This window comes from Herpailurus yagouaroundi, unplaced genomic scaffold (genome assembly GCF_014898765.1).
Source record: "Herpailurus yagouaroundi ecotype Mexico unplaced genomic scaffold, PumYag 545, whole genome shotgun sequence".
NCBI classification, from domain to species: domain Eukaryota; kingdom Metazoa; phylum Chordata; class Mammalia; order Carnivora; family Felidae; genus Herpailurus; species Herpailurus yagouaroundi.
This window is the reverse complement of record NW_024412762.1, coordinates 201,181-224,194: the sequence shown is the minus strand read 5'-3', so window position 1 is coordinate 224,194 and position 23,014 is coordinate 201,181. Positions and strand designations below refer to the sequence as shown.

The 23,014-nt window shown below is 39.4% G+C and overlaps 1 long non-coding RNA gene across 3 annotated transcripts; it reads left to right on the top strand.

The window, feature by feature from the left end:
* Window positions 1-694: 694 nt before the first annotated feature.
* LOC121023281 (uncharacterized) lies at window positions 695-22,316 on the top strand. Of its 3 annotated transcripts, XR_005787333.1 has the most exons (5): window positions 695-1,162; window positions 2,401-2,568; window positions 8,043-8,092; window positions 19,733-19,888; window positions 21,461-22,316. It is a non-coding gene; the product is annotated as an uncharacterized LOC121023281 (long non-coding RNA). The 3 variants fall into 3 exon arrangements; XR_005787334.1 differs by lacking the exon at window positions 21,461-22,316 and having other exon boundaries at window positions 703-1,162; window positions 19,733-19,947; XR_005787335.1 differs by lacking the exons at window positions 19,733-19,888; window positions 21,461-22,316 and adding an exon at window positions 19,174-19,263 and having other exon boundaries at window positions 703-1,162.
* Window positions 22,317-23,014: the final 698 nt, after the last annotated feature.

Genomic DNA, 23,014 nt, shown 5'->3' with positions numbered 1-23,014 from the left:
GGGTGGAGGGAAGGAAGGAGGGAGGGAGGGAAAAAGAGAAAGAAAGAAAGAAGAAAGAAAGAAAGAAAGAAAAAGAGAAAGAAGGGAGGGTGGAAGGAAGGTAGGAAGGAAACTGGAGGGGGAAAAAACACTTCCTGCAAACACAAGCTCAGGATGAGATGGCTTCACTGGTGAATTCTACCACCTGTTTATAGAATTACTTCCAATCCTTCACAAACTCTTCCAAGGAATACAGGGGAGGGAAACACTTATCAACTCATTGTATGAGACCAATATCATCCTGATACCAAAGTCATCACAAGAAAAGAAAACTATAGACCAATATCTCTTATGAGTATGACAAGGGGCAGGGGGAAGAGGGTACTATCTTTCCAGAATGTCTCTTAGCTGATAGGGGGAGAAAGAAATGTTAGTTTAACTGGCAAGTGATTATAAGTATGGATGTGTTATAGATTACAAGGAAATGTGTGTGATTTTAAAAGAGACAACAGGGGCGCCTGGGTGGCTCAGTCGGTTAGGCGTCCGACTTCGGCTCAGGTCATGATCTTGCGGTCCGTGAGTTCGAGTCCCGCGTCAGGCTCTGCTGACAGCTCAGAGCCTGGAGCCTGTTTCAGATTCTGTGTCTCCCTCTCTCTCTGACACTCCCCCGTTCATGCTGTCTCTCCCTGTCTCAAAAATAAATAAATGTTAAAAAATTAAAAAAAATAAAAATAAAAAAAATAAAAGAGACAACAAACACTGGAAAGAGGTTTTCAACTTGCAGACACACATTGCCTATGGATCCTTAGAGGCCTGTGTGCAGCTTTCTTTGACAATAGGGCTAAACAAATGAGGAATCAACTTTCTGTTCTCTATCCAAAATTTGAATACTGAAGCCTTGAGGCCTCTGACTCATGGTACCATATTTTGATGTTCAGAGATCAGAGTCTTCTGCTCCCTGGGACATGTCACCATTCATTCATGTTGTAAAGGACCTAAAGGCACAAGAATGGAGGCAGGGCCCTGGGCTGACACATGCCACCAGCCCCAACACCTAAGACTCTTGTCTTTCCCTAGCAAGATATCAGGATTCCAGGCCTGATGTGATCTCCTGGTTGGACCAAGGCAAATTCCCATGGATGCTATGAAGGACATCTCTAGGGGGCCTTCTCCAGGTGAACAGGTGAGAAGAAGTTCTGAAGACTTACACACAAGGCCGTCCAGCAAGCCAGTGGTTTCTAGACATGTGGCCACAGAGCGTTCTTCCAGGGAAATTTGGGGCTGCTTCAGGAACACCAAGTTGCCTCAGCCTTGCCTCTGGGTGCCACTTTTTGAGCATGAGGTTTCTCATGGTCCTATTTGCTCTGTTCTACAATGCACATCCTTCCATCTGTGCTCTATAAATGGTGTCTCTTCCAGACTGCGCTTTTCTTCCTCTTGCATTTCTCTCAGGTCCTACTGTCATACCTTTGCAGACTGTCGCAGACTTTGAGTCTGGAGTTCTCTCCTGTCCAGCAAGAGAGTGGATGCAGAATTGAATATGAGAGAGGCTAATGTCCTTGTCCAAAGTAAGGGTCCTTGTTCTGTATTTATTAGGATCAGAAGGCTAACAAACCTGATGAACGTGCAGAGACAGTAAAACAGTGATCATTAACTCATGTTAGAGAAAAGGGCTAACGTGTGAGAGAAAAGGGCTTTCAAAGGTATGCAGTGTCAGGGGTTAGGGTGAATACAAGTCAAGGTCCCAGCGCCAAGCAGATGGCCATTTACTGCAGGCACCAGGCACTATGTCTATTCATCTTAACTTTTCTAGGAGCTAAGTCAGATAGAGCATGCTACCTCAGGGTTAACAAGGCATTTTTCTTGCTAATTAGCTCTGGGCATTTTCGCCCTGCTGTAGCGGTTTTTCACCTCTACCTGTTCTCGTACACTTTTGTCCTAAGTGGCTTTCTGCTCTAAGCCTTGTTAACCCATTGGTGCAAGTTCAGGGAATTCTTAAACTTATTCCCCCCAGCAGACTTGCTTAACTGTGCTGTCATCTCTCTTTGTGTTGGTTGGGCTGTGCCCTTCTCTGCCTTCTCTGTACTTAGTTCTTTCTGCAGTTCCCCCTTCCCCTGTCACAAATGTCTGTTTCCATGGCCCCAATTGTTGCCCTTCAGTCCTCCACGAAGTACTATTTTTATTTTCTGCCCCCATCTAATATACTTATTGGACCCTCTGTAACCACTTTTTATCCCTTGCTCATGTATCACAATGGCTCTCATTCTCAGTGCTCAAAATTCCAGATGTAACTCATATAGGTTATTATTTGAAAGCTGACAAGTCCCACTAAACTTACACATGTTACAATTAGTTTATGCTTCAGTTTCTCCATAGAAGTTTCTTCCATTACAGAGATTTTGCATGTGTAATTTCTTTCAGGCCAAGAAATAAGAACTTGAACCAAAGATTCAAGTCTGAACTACATTATTTCTGAAGACTTTTCCCCATAGAATAGCAGAAAAATTCAAGTCAGATGGCATTTTGTACTCCCTAAGTGAAGTCTCAGATTTTGGAGATTACTTAGGGTATCACTGGAGAATCCACCTGGTAAGCAATTTTTATTCATAAGAAAAAGCCTGATTCAGAATGTACTTAAATTTAATGAATTTGGGGAAGACTTTAGTCTGAATTCAAACCTTATTTAATGGAAGTGTACACCTGAAGGTTACATAGTGCACAACTGTAACAATGATAGCAATAACTTCACACAACCCAGAACCTAATCAATCAACAGAGAAGCTATACAAGTGAAAAACAAATATAGTGAACATGGGAAACACCTCAGCTGCATTACATATCTTCCTCAAATTCAGAAACATACTGGACTTGCAGAGATATACCGCCTCACACTGGAGACAAAACCTGCAATTGCAATGGTATAGGTACACATTCAATGATAGTGCATATCTTATCTTATTGAACATCAAAGACTCTCTCTATATATATACTAGGATATATATGTATATCTTATTATTGAATTATAATTAACATACAATGTTATATTCGTTTCAGATGTATAATATATCGATTCCACAATTCTATATATTACTCAGTGCTCACCACAATAAATGTAGTCACCATCTGTCCTAACCATATGTTATTATGATATTATTGACTATATTCTCTATGCTGTGCTTTTCATCTCTATGACTTATTTATTTTATACCCAGAAGTTTAAACCTCTTAATCCCCTTCACCTATTTTGCCTATCCCCCCAGCTCCCTTCTCTCCAGCAGCCATCAGTTTATTCTCTATATTTTTGAGTGTGTTTCTATTTTTTGGTTTCTTCATCTGTTTTGTTTTTTAGATGCTATATGATTTTTATATGCTATTTTTTAGATGCTATATGATTTTTTATGCTATTTTTAGATGCTATTTTTAGATGCTATATGATTCTACATAGGTGAAATCATATGGTATTTATCTTTCCCTGTCTTACTTATTTTGCTTAGGATAATACTCTCTAGGTCCATCCACCTCATCTCAAATGGCAAGATCTCATTCTTTTTTGATGGTTGAGTAATAGTACATTGTATATACAGTAAAACCTTGGTTTGCAAACATAATTCATTCCAGAAATATGCTGGTAATCCAAAGTACTTGTATATCAAAGCGAATTTCCCCATAAGAAACAATGGAAACTCAGATGATTTGTTCCACAACCCAAAAATATTCATATGAAAATGATAGCAATACTGCAATATAATGCAAAATAATAAAGAATATACAAAATACAAAGAAAAATGAACAAATTAACCTGCACTTACCTTTGAAAACCTTCATGGCTGGTGTGAGGGAGACAAGAGAGAGGAGGGTTATTGTGTAGGACAACTTTCACTAACACTAATGGAATCACTGCTGTCTGTTGGCTCAATGGAATGTTTTTCTTTTCATGAAACTTTAACAAGGAACCCATCCAATGACACTTGCTTTTGCCTCCTTTTGAGGATTTCACAGAAATGTGACATTGCATTGTCATTAAACAGGTTTATGGCTCACACTGCTACAGCCTTATTCGGGTGGTGCTTTTCTACAAAATTTTGCACTGTTTCCCACATTTTACACATCTCCCTAATCTCATTTGAAGTGAGGGAGTCCTCTGCCTTGTTCTCCTCCTCCTCTGCAGATGAGATCTCCTCCATAACCTCTTTTTGTTGCCCATGATGCAGATCCATCAGTTCATTGGTGGTCAGCTCTTGGCCATGTTCCTTCACCAGCTTTTGAATGTCGTCCTCGTTCACCTCCAGTCCCAAGGTCTTCCCCAAGGTCACAATTTCATTGACAACTGGCGGCTCCTGTTTATAAGCAAGCCCTTCTAAGTCATGTCCAAGAACACAATCAGGCCACAGTGTTCTCCAAACACTATGGCCTGAGACCAAGCATCAGAGATGATCACCCACTATCCTACAGCAAGAGAGAGTGAGAACCATTGGCTTTAGTTGTGATCGTGTAACTTTCGGTATAATATACTACTTGTATTGCAAGACATCACTCATTTGTCAAGTTAAAAATTATTAGAAATGCTTTCTCATCTTGCAGAACACTCACAGAACAAGCTACTCACAATCCAAGGTTTTACTGTATAATATTTCCTTTATCTATTCACTTATTAATGGACAATTAGGTTGTTTCCATATCTTGGCTACTGTAAATAACACTGCAATAAACACAAGCGTGCATACATCTTTTTGAATTACGGTTTTTGTTTTCTTTTTTATTTTACTTTTTTATTTGAGTCTAGTCAACACATAATGTTACATTAGTTTCAGGTGTAGGAATGAAATCTTATTAATGTAATAAATGTGAGAGAGCCTTCAGTAATAACTTCTCCTAATTAACATCAGAGAATTTGTACTGGAAAAATGTTCTACAAATGCTGAAATGGTGGGAAATCTTTCATAGATTTCACACATTATACAGCACACATGCAAAGAGACACCATATGAGTATAATGTAAATGAAAATCATTCAGCTGGCTGGGACTTATCCTTCATCCAACTTCAGAGTCATAGTAGGGAGAAACCCTATGAATGTAATGAGTGTGGCAAAGCTTATAATCAAAACACATCATGCAACATCAGAAGGTTCACAAAGTGAACGCCTATTAATATAATCAATGTGGGAAGGCTCTTAACTAAAGTACCTGTATTACTGTGAATCACAGAGCTCATACCGGGGTAAAGCTCGATCAATGTCATGAATGTGGCAAAATCTATAATCATAGGTTATCCCTTATTCAACACAAGAAGATTCGTACTGGAGAAAAACTATTTGAATATAAAAAATGTGGGAAAGCCTTTACTCAGAGCATTCAACTTACTTTATATCTGAGAGAAGTCCTATGACTGAACTATGCAGCCAAGCCTATAGTCATAAATCATAGGTCATAGGTCATAGGATCCTCAACTTAAGAGGATCCATACTGGAGAAAAACCTTTTGAATGTAATGAATATGGGAAAGTTTTCTGATGGAATACACATTTTACTCAACACCAAGAATTCACACCAAGAAAATCCTTATAATTGCAAAATGTGGTAAATCTTTCAGAAGTACATACCTTAATCAACATGAGAGAACTCATACTGAAGAGAACCCCTACAAGTGTAGTAACTGTTGTAAATCTTTTGGTCAGAGTGTGTATCTGACTCAATGCCAGAGGATGCATACCAGGGGAAAACCCTATGAATGTATGAAATGTGGGAAAGACTTCATCATAAGTGCCACCTTGGGGCACCTGGGTGGCTCAGTCAGTTGAGCGTCTGACTTTGGCTCAGGTCATGATCTCACAGTTCATGAGTTTGAGCCCTGCACTGGGCTCTGTGCTGACAGCTCAGACTGAGCCTGGAGACTGCTTCAGATTCTGTGTCTCCCTCTCTCTCTGCCCCTCCCCCACTCGTGCTCTGTCTCTCCAAAATAAAATAAACATTAAAAATTTTACAAAAATAAGTGCCACCTTATTCAACATCAAGGATTCATAAGAGGAAGAAGTCTTAAGAATGTACCAACACGAATTCAGACAAGAGAAATTCAACAAATATATTTTTTTTTAATTTTTTTTTCAACATTTATTTATTTTTCGGACAGAGAGAGACAGAGCATGAACGGGGGAGGGGCAGAGAGAGAGGGAGACACAGAATCGGAAACAGGCTCCAGGCTCTGAGCCACCAGCCCAGAGCCTGACGCGGGGCTCGAACTCACGGACCGCAGATCGTGACCTGGCTGAAGTCGGACGCTCAACCGACTGCGCCACCCAGGCGCCCCTCAACAAATATATTTAATGTGAGAAATATTTCAGCTACAATGCAAACTTCTCAACATCAGTGAAAGATAAATCCAAGAGAGATATTCTATGAATAATGATTGTGAGAAGTACTTCATAGTATGTCATTTATACAACATTATCTGTTTCTAATGAAGGATTCCTATGAATATGTCAAATTTGTAAAATATTGTAATGAATTTTTATCTCTTACTAAATATTAGGTAATAAACACTGGGAGAAACTACAAATAACATATTTTCACCACAAAATTAATCAATAAAGTGAGTCCTTTCTCCCAGTACTTTTGATTAACTTTCTAGAAAAATGTAAAAATAATGTATTTATATTTTTATAACATCTAGAAACAATGTTATAAATGAGGAGGGAGTTTAGTGTTACAGATATGATGCCCAGTTTTTAAGAGAAGTAACTTTGAATTTGGCAAATATTAAAACTGGCATGTCAAAAGCCTATACAGTGCCCATCTCCAACATTAATCTAAAATTAATTACTCTAGACACTACAGTGATCAACCCTATTATCTTGGATTTACCTTAATATTACAGTGTACTACATAGAGTTCTTTCCTATTTGGCAATTCCCAAACTATGCTGCAAAAATTAGAGAAGGGATTTTTTTAAAGACAATTTAATTCAGATGTTTTTCTTTGAAAATTATAAGTGACCCTTTGATACCATCTGGAATTGCCTTTTCTGGTTTTCTATGTTTGCTATTATGTTTAACAAACACAAGAATAAAAAAATCAAACTTCCTTTTTTCCAGCTGATTGGAGGGGGTAAGTTTTTGTCCTTTTTAGCTAATCAGATTAGCATTAACAGGTGTAGCTCAAAGAGATCTGTATGCAAATTTAATGAGACTTAATAGCTAAGATTCCTTTACTGCCCTTATTTCTTTTTTGCTTATTACTTAACAAATTCAAAACTCTTACAACTCCTACATTCAGCAAAAACAATTCTCTTTCTCACCCCAGGACTTTTTCCTTAAAAATAACATTTCAACTATTTGTAGAACATGGTTGTTTTTCCTTTATAAGCTTTTATTTTTTATATTTTTTATGTTAAAAAAATTTTTAATGTTTTATTTTTGAGACAGAGAGACAGAGCACGAGCAGGGGAAGGGCAGAGAGAGAAGGAGACACAGAATCTGAAGCAGTCTCCAGGCTCTGAGCTGTCAGCACAGAGCCTGACGTGGGGCTCAAACTCACGGACTGTGAGATCATGACCTGAAGCTGAAGTCGGATGCTTAACTGACTGAGCCACCCAGGCGCCCCTCCTTTACAAGCTTTTAAAAATTAATGTCTATGAGTTACATTATAAGGTAATTAAAACAATTTTCTTAACTCATACGCTGCATTTTATGCATCCAAATGGACTATATCCTTCCAAATGGCCGAGATAAAAGGGTCTGTATCAAATCCTGGGTTATATCCATTGCTCAAAATGCCTAAAATTCTCTTTGTTTTTAAATTGCCCTGGAGTACTTTTCAGGCCAAAAAACCAGCTAATTTCATTTCATGCCATGGATGCTTTCCAATGGTGCTTTCCAGATTTTCTCTTCCTGAGTCTCTTGACCCTTTAGCTACTCAGCTGAGGACAATTGAATAGTTTAATTTTGTTGGTGTGAATAACAAATGAATTCTCCCAGAGTTAACTGGAGTTGTATCAGTCAGCTAGAGCTACCATAACAAAATACCACAGATTGTGTTGCTTAAACAACAGAACTTGCTTTTTCTCACAGATCTGGGGGCTGGAAGTCCAGGAGCAGGGTGCCAGCGCAGTCGGACTCTGGTGAGAGAACTCTTCCTGGCTTGCAGACAGCTCCCTATTTGCCATGTCCTCACATGTCTGGTGTTCCTTCCTCTTCTTATAAGGGCACTAATCCCATCATAGACCCCACCCCATGACCTCACCTAAACTGAATTACCTCCCACTGCCAAATACCATTTCACTGGGGGCTAGGCTTTCAACATACGACTTTTGGAGGGAACACAAGCATTCAATCCATAGCAGGAGTGCTTCACTGTGTCCATGTTAGAGCTGACTAGCCCAGGCACATAGATTGTTAGTGACTTGTCGACACCATAGACACAGCATGTGGAGCCCTGAGGGTGTGCATCACCATAAGTCAGATTGTTGTGTGCCCCGAAAAAATGAACAATTAATGGACAAGATTTCACAAAGCCCATGTCTTCCAGGCACTTGGCTGCACATTGTCACTTCTTTTTGGCCATAAATTAAAGGGCAAATAGTCCTTCCAGACATTACGACATAGGGTTTATCATTTTATTATGAAAATGCTTCTAAAATTTGATAAGAAAGTAGTGAGGGGAAGACGGTGGTGGAGTAGGAGGACCCTAGGCTTACTTCCTTCCATGAATACAACTAGACAACTATGAAATCATTCTAAATGCCCTAGAAATCAGCCAGAAGACAAGCAGAGTAAACTCCACAACAAAAGGTAAAGAAGAGGCCACATCAAAGAAAGTAGGAAATACAGAGACAAAGTTTGAGAAACAGATCGTGGCCCCACAAGGGAAGGAAGTGAGGTCATGGAGTAGGATGAGAGACAGACTAGCACACAGGGGAACACAGGAAGAAAGCAAATCCCCACAGCAATTGGCTTGGAAAATGAGAGGGGCTGAATTTTGTGATTCTGGAAACCAGTGGAGCTTAAAGCCTGGAGTTTTAAAGGTCAGCAGAGTTGGCTGGGATAGAGCCTTGAGGGCATTGGAGCTGCTCTTGGGGAGAAGGCAGGCAGACAACCCAGAGATATACAGGGCAGAAACAGCAATCTGAAGAATGCCTTGGACACACAGTGGAAAGGTCAGTTGCTCATCTCAGAGTGTGTCCCAGAGAGGCAGTGTTCATGGAGAGACTCCTCCAGGAACAAAGGAAATAGCCAGTGCCATTTCTCTCCATGTCTCAGCATAAACACAGGGCCACTTGCAAGAGCTAGCTACCACTGACACTTGCTACCTATCTTGCTTACACCAAGCCCTGCCCTCCACACTCCAGTGGAATCGCCTTTCCCACACTTGCCTCAGTCCCAGTGTAGTGGGCTCCCTCCCCCAGAAGACTGGCCCAAACCCCTGCCTATACCACATCTCCAACCAGGGAATTTTGTGGGGCCTCGGTCTGGGCAGTGGTGGAAATAGACCCACACAAGCAGACCAGAGCACACATCATTAAAATGCACCACATTCAGGCCAGGTACCAAACACTGCCCACAACAAGCAAAGAGCTTCTGCAGACGACGGGCCTGAAGGATAAAGTGGCCAGGATAAAACAGCAGAGCACACACAGCACATGTTGGGGACACTCGCTGAAGTGCCAGGCCCTGGGGAACAGGAGACATTACACAGTAGGGTACTACAGGACCTTTCCTCATAAGGTCATTACCCTCAAGAACAGGAGATATAGCTGACTTTCTTAACACAAAGAAACAGGCACAGAGATTAGACAGAAGAATTTGTCACAAATGAAAGACCAGGACAAGGACAGGGCCAGAAATCTAAGTGAAACATATAAATAACATTCTTGATAAAGAATTTAAAGTAATGATCATAAAGGTACTCACTGGACTTGAGAAAAGAGTAGAAGACATCAGTGAGACCCTTAACACAGAGATAAGAATAACATAGCAGAGAAAGGGCTCAATAAACGAAATGAGAAAGATGCTTGATGGAATTAATTACAGTCTGGGAGAAGCAGAGGAACAAATTAATGACCTAGAAAACAGAGTAATGGAAAGTAATCAAGCTGAACAAAAGAGAAAAAAGAATTATGCAAAAACAATAATAGACTTAAGGAACTCAGTGACTCCATCAAATGTAATAACATTTGCATTATGGGAGTTCCTGAAGAAGAGAGAGAAAGGGGGTAGAAAATGTATTTGAAGAGATAATAGCTGAAAACTTCTCTAATCTGAGGAAGGAAACAGATATCAGATCCAGGGTGCACAGAGGACCCCCAACAAAATCAACAAAATCAGATCCACACCAAGACATATTATAATTAAAATGGCAAAATATACGGATAAAGAAGTTAAAAGCAGCAAGACAAAAGAAGACAGTTACACACAAGGGACACCCTATAAGGCTATCAGGGAATTTTTCAGCAGAAACCTATCAAGGAACTCACAAAATAAAGGTATATAAAATAAGACACCATATACCTAAAACATGGGGAGAGCTGGAGTAGAGAATGGGTTCAAACTTAAATTACCATAAATTTAATATAGACTTCTATATGCAGAAAAGGTTATATACAAATGGTAACCACAAATCAAAAACCACTAATAAATATGCAAAGAATAAAGAGAAAGAAATCCAAATATACCACTAAAGAAAACCAGCAAACCATGAAAGAGAGAAAGACAAGAAAGGATCAGAGAAAATCTTCAGAAACAACCACAAAACAGGTAATACAATGGCAATAAATACGTATCTATCAATAACTACTTTGAATGCAAATGGACTAAACACTCCAATCAAAAGATATAGGATGACAGAATGGATAAAAAACCAAGACCTATCCATATGCTTCTTACAGGAGAACTCATTTTAGACCTAAAAACACCTGCAGATTGAAAGTGAGGGGGCTGGAGAAACATTTATCATGCAAATGTATATCAAAAGAAAGTCAGAGTGGCAATACTTATATCAGACAAAATAGACTTTAAAACAAAGACTAACAAAAGACAAAGAAGGGCATTATATAATGATAAAAGAGATGGGAATGCAAGCTGGTGCAGCCACTCTGGAAAACAGTATGGAGGTTCCTCAAAAAACTAAAAATAGAACTACCCTACGACACAGCAATTGTACTACTAGGCATTTATCCATGGGATACAGTTGTGCTGTTTTGAAGGGACACATGCATCCCCATGTTTATAGCAGCACTATTAACAATAGCCAAAGTATGGAAAGAGCCCAAATGTCCATCAATGAATGAAGGATAAAGAAGATGTGGTATATATATACAATGGAGTATTACTTGGCAATCAAAAAGAATGAAATCTTGCCATTTGCAACTACGTGGATGGAACTGGAGGATAGTATGCTAAGTGAAATTAGAGAAAGACAAAAATCATATGACTTCACTCATATGAGGACTTTAAGAGAGAGAACAGAGGAACATAAGGGAAGGGAAACAAAAATAATATAAAAACAGGGAGGGGGACAAAACAGAAGAGACTCATAAATATGGAGAACAAACTGAGGGTTACTGGAAGGGTTGCGGGAGGGGGGTTGGGCTAAATGGGTAAGGAGCACTAAGGAATCTACTCCTGAAATCATTGTTGCACTATATGCTAACTAATTTGGATGTAAATTTTAAAAAATAAAAAAGTAAAATTAAAAAAAATAAAACACACACACAAATTTTAGATTAGACACTGTACAAGAAAGCTAGAAAATTTCCCGAAATCATATAGCTGATATATGAATGATAGACTTCCCCAGATTTGACCATAAACCTCAATATATACATGACATTACAAATGAATTGAGAAGCTGAGGAAAATTCTTCTCAACTATCATTAGTAAATAAATTTTATTGAGCCATGATGGAAGAAAATGTGAATTATCTTTCTATTTCTCACATAGCAAATATTACAAAATCATTTTTTATGCAGAGACAAATAATTGTTTAAATGTTGGGGAAAAGTGTTAGAGAGGTGTGTGAGATAGTTAATTAATAAAAAAAAAAAACTTCCTTTTGAAAAAATAAATAAATAAGCGAGATAATCCAAGAAGATATAACAGCAAAAGTGGTTTGCTGGTTTGAGATGCAGCAAAAGTGGTTCTAAGAGGGAAGTTCATAGCAATACCAGCCTGCATCAAAATGTAAATATCTATGCACCCAAATACATGACACAAATAATAACAAACAAAAAGGAACTAATTGATAATAATGCAATAATAGAAGGGGACTTCCATACCCCACTTACATCAATAGACAGATCATCTAAACAGAAAATCAACAAGGAAACAATGGCTTTGAATGACACACTGGACCAGATAGACTAAACAGATATAATCAGAACATTCCATCTTAGCAGAATACACATACTTTTCAAGTGCACATAGAATGAAATAGATTGCATAGTAGGCCACAAAACAAACTTCAAAAAATTTTAAAATATTGAAGTCATACCATGCATCTTTTCTCTAACCACAATGCTATGAAACTAGAATTCAAACACAAGAAAAAATCTGGAAAGGCCACGAATACATGGAGGTTAAATGACATGCTACTAAAGAATGCATGGGTCAAGTAGGAAATACAAGAAGAAATTAAAAAGGAAACAAATTAAAATGAAACCTTTGGGAAGCAGCAAAAGTGGTTCTAAGAGGGAAGTATATAGCAATACCAGCCTGCATCAAAATGCAAGAAAAATTGTAAATAAACAACCTAATCTTACACTTAAAAGAGCTAGAAAAAGAACAACAGGGGCGCCTGGGTGGCTCTCTCACAGTCAGTCATGAAATCAAGCCCTGCGTCAGGCTCAGCACTGGGTGTAGAGCCTGCTTAAGATTCTCTCTTTCTCCCCCTCTACCCAACTCCTGCTTGCTCTCTCTCTCTCTCTCTCAAAAAAAAAAAAAAAAAAAAAAAAAAAAAAAAAAAAAAGAACAAACAAAACCTAAAACCTGGAAAAGGAAGGAAACAATAAAGATCAGAGCAGAAATAAATGATGTAGAAACTGAAAAAAACAACAATAGAACAGATGAAAACAGGAGCTCATTCTTTGAAAACAAACAATGAAGGGGCGCCGGGATGGCTAAGTCAGTTGAGCATCCAGCTTCAGCTCAGGTCATAATCTCATGATTCATGAGCTCCAGCCCCACGTTGAGCTCACTGCTGTTAGTGCAGAGCCCACTTCGGATCCTCTGCCCCGCCCCCACCCCACTCATGCTCTCTCAAAAATGAATAAACATTTATTTAAAAAAAGAAAAAAAATCAATGAAAATTGATAAACCTCTAGCCAGATTTATGAAGAAAAAAAGAGAAAGGACTCAAATAAATAAAATCACGAATGAGAGATGAGAAATAACAACCAACACCATAGAAATACAAACATGAGAATATTATGAAAAACTATATACCAACAAATTAGAAATGCTAGAAGAAATCCCTAGAGACATACAACCTACCAAAACTGAAACAGGAAAAAATAGAAAACTTTTAACAGCCTGATTACCAGCAAAGAATTGAATCAGTAATCAAAAAACTTTCCACACAAAAAATAAAAAATTAAAAAAATTAAAAAAAAAACTTTCCACAAACAAAAATCTGGCTACACAGAGAAATTCTACCGAACATTTAAAGAAGAGTTAATATCTATTCTTCTCAAACTATTCCAAAAAATAGAAAAGGAAGGAAAACTTCCAAATTCATTCCATGAGGCCAGCATTACCCTGATACCAAAACCAGATAAAGACACCACCAAAAAGAGAGAGAGAGAGAGAGAGAGAGAGAGAGAGAGAGAGAGAGAGAACTAAGGCCAATATCTCTGATGAATTTAGATGAAAAAATCCTCAACAAATACTAGTAAACCAAACCTAACAATACATTTTAAACTTGGGGAGCCTGAGTAGCTCAGTCAGTTAAGCGTCTGACTTTGGCTCGGGTCATGATCTCACAGTTCATGAGTTCGAGCCCCAAGTTGGGCTCTGTGCTGACAGCTCAGAGCCTGGAGCCTGCTTTGGATTCTGTGTCTCCCTCTCTCTCTACCCCTAACCTACTCGCACTCTGTCTCTCTCAAAAATAAGTAAACATTAAAAAAAATTTTTTTAATCATTCACCGTGATCAAGTGGGATATATTCCTGGGTTGCAAGGGTAGTTTGATATTTGCAAATCAATCAATGTGATACATCACCTCAATAAGAGAAAGGATAAGAACCATATGATCATTTCAATAGATGCAGAAAAAGCATTTGGCAAAGTACAACATCCATTCAAGATAAAAAAAAAAAAAAACCCTCAATAAAGTAGGTTTAGAGGAAAGATACCTCAACATAAGAAAGGCCATATATGAAAAACCCACAGCTAACACCAGGAACAAGACAAGGATGTCCATTCTCACAACTTTTATTCTTTTTAAAAATTTTTTTTAAATATTTATTCATTTTTGAGACAGAGAGAGTGGGGTAGGGGCAGAGAGAGAGGGAGACACAGAATCTGAAGCAGACTCCAGGCTCTGAGCTGTCAGCACAGAGCCTGACGTGGGGCTCAAACCCACAAACCACGAGATCATGACCTGAACCGAAGTCAGACACTTAACCGACTGAGACACCCAGATGCCCCTCACCACTTTTATTCAACATAGTACTGGAAGTCCTAGCCACAGCAATCAGAAAACAAAAAGAAATAAAAGGAATCCAAATCAGTAAGGAAGAGGTAAAACTTTCACTATTTGCAGATGACATGATACTCTATATTGAAAACCCGAAAGACTCCACCAAAACACTGCTAGAACTGATGCACAAATACAGTAAAGTTGCAGGATACAAAATCAAGACACAGAAATCTGTTATATATTTTTTAATGTTTATTCATTTATTTTGAGAGAGAGAGTGTGCAGAAAGGGGCAGAGAGAGAGGAAGATAGAGAATCCCAAGCAAGCTCTGTGCTATGTCAGCACAGAGTCCCATGTGGGGCTCAATCCCACAAGCTGTGACATCATGACCTGAGCTGAAATCAAGAGTCAGAGGCTTAACTGGCTGAGCCACCCAGGCACCCCTGTATTTCATTATTTTTTTAATGTTTGTTTATTTATTTATTTTGAGAGAGAGAGTGTGTGTGTAAGTGAGGGAGAGACAGACAGAGAGGGAGAGAAAGAATCCCAAGCAAGCTCCACACTGTCAGTGCAGAGGGCCCAATCTCACAACTTCAAGATTACGACCTGAGCCAATATCAAGAGTCAGATGCTTAACTGACTGAGCCACCCAGGCACCCCAGAAATCTGTTGTATATCTATACACCCATAGTGAAGCAGCAGAAAGAGAAATTAAAAAAACAATTCCATTTATAATTGCACCAAAAATAATAGAACACCTAGGAATAAACCTAACCAAAGAGGTGAAATACCAGTACTCTGAAAACTATAAACACTGATGAATGAAATTGAAGATGACACAAAGAAATGGAAAGACATTCCATGCTCATTGATTGGAAGAACAAACACACACACACACACACACACACACACACACACACACTACCCAAAACAATCTACAGATTTAATGCAATCCCTATCAAAAGACCAACAGCATTTTTCACAGAACTAGAACAAACATACCTAAAATTTATGTGGAACTACAAATGACACCAAATAGCCAAAGCAATCCTGAAAAAGCAAAGCTTGAGGCATCACAATTCTGGACTTCAAGATACACTACAAAGCTGTAGTAATCAAAACAGTATGGTACTGGCACCAAAATAGACACATAGGTCAATGGAACAGAATAGAAAACCCAGAAATGAACTCACAATTATATGGTCAATTTTCAACAAAGCAGGAAAGTATATCCAGTGGAAAAAAAACAGTCTCTTCAACAAATTGTCCTAGGAAAATTGGACAGCAACATGGAAAAAAAATGAAACTGGACCACTTTCTTACACCATACTTTCTTACGCCATAAATTCAAAATGGATTGAAGACCTAAATGTGAGACCTGAAAACATAAAAACCCTAGAAGAGAGCATAGGCAGTAACCTCTCTGACATCAGTCATAGCAACTTTTTCCAGATAGGTCCCCTGAGGCAAGGGAAACAAAAGCAAAAATAAACTATTGGGACTACATCAAAATAAAAGGCTTCTGCACAGCAAAGGAAACAAGAAACAAAACTAAAAGGCACCCTATGAAATGGGAGACATATGACATGTCTGATAAAAGGTTAGTATCCAGAATATATAAAGAACTTATTTAAAAAACAACTTATAAAACTCCCAACACCCAAAAAACAAATAATCCAATTTCAAAATGGGGAGAAGACATGAACAGACATTTCTCAAAAGATACACAGATGGCCCATAGATCCATGAAAAGGTGCTCATTATCACTAATTATCAGGGAGATTCAAATCAAAACTACAATGAGATATCACCTCACACCTGATGGAATGGCTAAAATAAAAAACTCAAGAAGTGAGAGGTGTTGGCAAGGATGTGGAGAAAAAAGTCACCCTCTAGCACTGTTGGGGGAATGCAAACTGGTGCAGTCGCTGTGGAAAATAGTATGGAGTTTCCGCAAAAAGTTAAAAAAAAGAACTACCCTCCAATCCAGCCATCATGCTACTGGGTATTTACCCCAAGAATACAAAAACAATAATTCGAAGGAATACATGCACCCCTATGTTTATAGCAGCATTATTTACAATAGCCAAGATACAGTTACAGCCTAAGTGTCCACTGATTGATGAATGGATAAAGAAGATATGGTGTATATATAATGAAATATTATTCATCCATAAAAAGAATAAAACCTTGCCATTTGCAATGACATGGATGAAGTTGGAGAGTATAATGCTCAATGAAAGAATTCAGTCAAAAGAAAACAAATACCATATGATTTCACTTGTATGCGGAATTTAAGAAACAAAACAAATGAGCAAAGGGAAAAAAGAGAGACAAACCAAGAAACAGACTCTTAATTATAGAGAACCAAACTGATGGTTATCTGAGGGGAGGTGGGGGGTGGAGGGATGGGTTAAACAGGTGATGGGGATTAAGCAGTGCAGTCAATAATGAGCAGCAGAGGATGTATGGAAGTGTTGAATCACTATATCGTACACCTGAAACTAACATAACACTGCATGTTAACTTATTGGAATTAAAATAAAAGTTAAAACAAATAAAATAAAATATGATAAGAAAAATCACGAGTAGATAAATGGGAAAACCACAAGGTGAACAGAACTCACAAAACAGAAAACTTGAGTGGATCATGTTTGATAACATGATTATGAGGCCTTAGTGAGGGTGTTGTAAAAGGGTCAAATAAACCTATATTCCCTATCCAAAAAGTATTTCTCTTAAATGCAAAAATGATTTATGCACAAAGCTATTCATCAGTACATTATTTATGGTAGTTTCGAATTGGATCTAATGTCACATCTAACTATAAGAGAGTGGTTCATGTAGTTATTAAACCTTAGGATATCTGGGACACCTGGGTGGCTCAGTTAGTTAAGCGTCTGGCTTTTGGTTTTGGCTCAGGTCACAATCTCACAGTTTCATGAGTTTGAGTCTCATGTTGGGCTGTGTGCTGGCAGTGTGAAGCCTGCTTGGGATTCTCTCTCTCCCTCTGTCTCTGCCCCTCCACCTCTCATGCTCTCTCAATAAATAGATAGATAGATAGATAGATAGATAGATAGATAGATACTTAAAAAACAACCTTAGGACATCCACTTACTAGAATGTCCCAAGGCTGCCATTAGAAATTACATTGATGAAGAGTAGGAAATGGCAGAAATGGCTTATAGGACAAATTAAAAGATTATATATTAAACTCTGCCTATCTCTTAGGTCTTGTGTCTGCCTTGCTAGCTCTAGTTTAGCCAGACTGGCCTTGTTTCTTCTCCTGGAACATACCACCCTCAGCCTCTGAGTAGCTGCATCACAGTCCTTCATTTTATTCAGGGCTCTGCTCAAATGCTACCTCTGCTCTGCCTACCCTGACTAAACTCTCCTCCATCCATCAACTATTTATCTAGTTCCTCTCTTAAGTGCCCCTGACCTTGCTTTACTTTCCTTTATTATCAGACATTACATCGTAATATTTGTTTTTGTTTATTTGTTGTCTGTCTCGCAGACAAGAAGGTAAGTACGTGAAGATGAACACTTGACAAACTAGCGTCTGCCATGCATATCACAGGAGTTTAGTGGGTATTTGTTCTTTGCCCTTTTCTTGCTGAGTTATGTGTTCTTCATAGGTTCAGAATCTTTTCTCCTATGCTGCAATATCCCCAAGTTTATCATTTGACTTTCAACTTTCTGTATGGTTATTTTAGATCAGTATACATTTTAAGTTCAAGAGAGTCTTTTATTCAATAAATTCCTCTTTAATCTAAAGATAATATAAATATTTGCTTATATTTTTATTGTTTCCATTTGTCCATTTAACTTTTTAATCCATATGGGCTTATGATGTCAGATAATGAGTCTTCCCCCGCAAATTTAACAATTTTCATTTATGCTCTGTGGAGAAATTCTTCCTGTTTATTCATCCATCCATCCACCCATCCAATGTATGCCTTATTACCACTATATTTTATGAATTAAAATATCATACTCTTCATTTGGTTTTCTGAAAAACTTTAGAGTCAAATTACCCATCATGGGGCGCCTGGGTGGCTCAGTCGGTTGAGCGGCCGACTTCGGCTCAGGTCATGATCTCGCAGTCCGTGTGTTTGAGCCCCGCGTCGGGCTCTGTGCTGATGGCTCAGAGCCTGGAGCCTGTTTCAGATTCTGTGTCTCCCTCTCTCTGACCCTCCCCTGTTCATGCTCTGTCTCTCTCTGTCTCAAAAATAAATAAACATTAAAAAAAATTTTTTTTAATTAAAAAAAAAAAACAAATTACCCATCATGACAAAAACATCCCTATGAATTTTATTGGAATTGCTTTATATTTATGTATTAAATTAGGAAGAGTGATGGCCTTTTCTACATAATTCTTCTCATCTACTACTATTTATTTAGGTCCTCTTTTAAGTTTGTGTTGTTTTCTTCCTATAGGTCTCATTCATGTTTTTGTTAAGATTTCTATTTCTTTGTGTGATAGATTAAAGATGTCTAAAGGTGTTATTTTCACTCCTCCTGCTATCACTGCTTTTCTTGCTGTCTTTTCACTCACTTGACCAATAGAACGCAGTGGAAGTGATGCTTTTGGACTTCAGAGATTATTAGTTCATGAGAGGACTTTCAGATGAGTTTCTTAGAATGCTCATTCTTTGGGCAGAATGAGGGCTATAGGGAATCAGCACCAGGAAGGAGGATTGGACCTCGATCAAGAAACAACAGGGGCACCTGAGTGGCTCAGTCTGTTAAGCAGCAGACTCTTGATTTCGGCTCAGGTCATGCTCTTGTGGCTTGTGGGATGGAGCCCCAAGTTGAACTCTTCGCTGACAGTGCAGAGCCTGTTTGGGATTCTCTCTCCCTCTCTCTCTGTCCCTCCCCTGCTCACACATGCATGCACTCTCCCTCTCTCTAAATAAAAATAAATGTTAAAAAAAAGAAATGACAACATGTGTTCAGCTGGATGTTAGAGTCACTATTGTGTGGTTGCTATGGTGAGTGTCGTGACCCACCCTTTACTTTATCAGAATGGTAGTGTTGACTGCATTTATCCCATGCCTGTCCCTCCATCAAAAGCTGGGGGGGGGGGGGTACAGCTAACACATCTCTTTCATTTACACATCTTCAGATCAAGAGAAGTCACACCCAAAGTCAAATGAAGAACTACATCCAAGGAGCCTTACCTGCACTTGTACCTGATTTAGATACTGGATTTAGATTCTGGACCTTGAACCTGAGCCCAGTGCCATAGTAGGATAAGACTTGGGGGCAGAGCTTGCAAGGGGTGAGTGTATTTTGCATGTGGGAAGAATGAATGTAAATACTTTTTGGTCAAAGAGCAAACTGTGGTGGTTTTTAAAAATGGCCCCAGGGGCGCCTGGGTGGCTCAGTTGTTTGAATGTCCAACTTCACCTCAGGTCATGATCTCATGGTTTGTGAGTTCAAAGCCCCATATTGGGCTCACTGGTGTCAGCAAGGAGCCTCCTTCAGTTCCTCTGCCCCCTCTCTCTCTGCCCCTCCCCTGCTTGTGCTCTCTTAAAAATAAATAAAACATTTAAAACAATAAAAAGAAAATAAATAAAAATGGCCATAAGCTTTCTGACAAACCTCACATTGAGAGGTAGACTCTGTGCCCTGTCCCTCTGAATCTGGGATGGTTTATGACAGCTTTCACCAACAGAATGTGGTGGGAGTGATGCTGTGTGGCTCCCAAGACTGAGTCAGAAAAGTCTGTATGCCTTCTTGGGATACTTGCTGTATTGCAGGACGCTCCCCAGAACCTGGCCACCATGCTGGGAGGAGTCCACACCACATGAAGAGACCGTGATTAGGTTCTCAAGTTGAAAGTCCAGCTGAGCCCCATCTTTGCATCTTCCCACCCAAGTGCTAGTCATGCAAGCGATAAAGCCTCCAGATAATTCCAACCCCCAACCATTTGAGTCATCTCCAACTACGACAGTCTACCTGGCTGAGACCTCAGTCATTGTGCAGCAGGGATGAGCCCCCATGCCCCATCTTAATTCCTGGTTCACAGAATCCACAAACACAATAAACTGCTAGTTGTTTTACATCACTGAATTCGGGGTGGTTTGCTTACAGCAACAGAACGCCCTCCTGCAGGGAGATGTAGCCTGTATATATGGAGATAGGAGGAATCGTTGGTAGCTGTCTTGATGATCTCCCACAGAGCTCTTTAAGTCTCAGCCTAGTTCAAGACAGGCACAGTTCACTGTGGGGGTTCAAGAGAGGATCATAGAATTCAGTGGCGGGAAGTAGAGCCAAGGTACGCGGGCGGCTGGAGCTGAGAATGGGGCCTGCAGGAATTAGGGCTGTGCCGACCTGCTCTCTCTGGGACTGCATGGGTTCTCCTCCCCCATGTGCCTTGTGGGAGCCTGTAATGGCTCCTGGCCCCACTGTCCTCTAGGACACTCAGTCCAACTGGGCACACTGGCTGCTCCCATGAGAATTCCCAGTCCATGGCTGGGGCAGGGGGGTTGGCTTGGGAACCAGGCCTGGCTGTCTTTGACCAGGGGTCCACTCTGGCCCCCAAAGCCAAAGCCAAGAAAGGGGGTCCTCTCCAGGTGTGGGCAGGGCAGACACTCTGACATATGTCAGTCATCCAGATGGGCGGACATATTTTTGATCAGGGAGAAATAAAAATAGGCATTGTTGGCTGTTAACCGCTTTTTTGTGATGTCTGAGGTAACTAGACCTTATTCTCCAATCTTTCTCTTCCTTCCTTCCTTCTTCCCTCCCTCACTCTCCCTCTCTCTCTTTCTCTCTTGTTTCATTCCTCCCTCCTTTCCTCCCTTTCTCTCTTTCTTTCTTTCTTTGTTCATTTTTGAGTTGCTCCCAGGGAGAAGGGGAGTAGAGGCTGATCCCTGAGCCCAGGGAGGATCTTTCTCACATGGGGCTTACCCCAAAGTGTTCAGGTCAATAGGACTTGTGGAAAAGAAGACGAAACCGGGAACTGCCTGGAGACCTGCCTGCCCCTCACCATCATGTCCTGGCCCTGATGCTTGAGGGACTTGAGGGAGAAAAACAAAAGACATGCTTCTGACATTCTCACTGAACTTCACTTGTCCTTGGTCAGTAAAGCAAGAGAAGCACCTTAAACACTGTCTGGAAACTTCTTTAGCTAGATCACCCAGTTTATTAGGTACATTTTCTACTTTCTGAGTTACTGCAGGTGACTGTGTAGCTAAACTTTCTGCCACTATGCAGAATGGATTCCTGTCTCTGACTTTTAAAAGACATTTTCCTCCATTTCCTTTAAGCTCTCATCTGAAGTATCCTTAAAAAAAAAAAAAAAGTATTTACTTATTTAAGTAATCTCTACTCCTAATGTGGGGCTTGAACTCACAACCCCAAGATCAAGAGTCACATGCTCTTCTGACTGAGCCAGCCAGGCGTCCCATCGTCAGAAGTATCCTTAAAGACCATCAGACTTCATCTAACAGATTCTTCAAAGGCAATCATGATTTCATTACCACTCATATCAATGTCCTTCTGGCTTCTGACCTTTGCTGGTTCCAAAACTTCTCCCACATTCCAGTTTTTGTTTCCACAGCATCCTATTTCTAAATAGTGGATATAATTATCTGCATTAATTATACATACAGTAAAACCTTGGTTTGAGAGCATTAATTTCTTCCAGAAACATGCTTATAATCCAAAGTACTTGTATATCAAAGCGAATTTCCCCATAAGAAATAATGAAAACTCAGATGATTCGTTCCACAACCCAAAAATATTCACATAATTCAAAATACTGTAATATAATACAAAATAAAGAAAACACAAGATATAAAAAAATAAATTAACCTGCACTTACCTTTGAAAACCTTCATGGCTGGTGTGAGGGAGACAAGATAGAGGAGGGTTATTGTGTAGGACGACTCTCTTTCTTTCCTTTTTATAACTGCTATCCATTGGCTCAATGAAATCTTTTTCTTTTTGCACAACTTTAACAAGGAACCTATCCAATGACACTTGCTTTTGCCTCCTTTTGAGGATTTCGTGGAAATGTGACATTGCATTGATGACCGCTCACAATCTCACACAGAGACAGAGAGAAGAACCATTGGCTCAGTTGTGATCATGTGACGTTCAGTGTCATGTACTACTCATATTGCAAGATATCAATTGTTTATCAAGTTAAAATTTACTAGAAATGTTTGCAAGTTTGGGGGAGTACTCGCAGAACAGTTACTCGCAATCCAAGGTTTTATTGTACCACTCTTATCAGTATGTGTTATCTATTGCTGTACAACACATTACCCCTGAATTAGTGACTTAAAACAATAAACCTGTGTTATTGTACCCCATATCTAGCTATTCCTGTGTTGTTCTGGTTCAAGGTCTTTTATAAGTTTGCAGTCAAGATGTCACCAAGGGCTGGAGGGTCCAC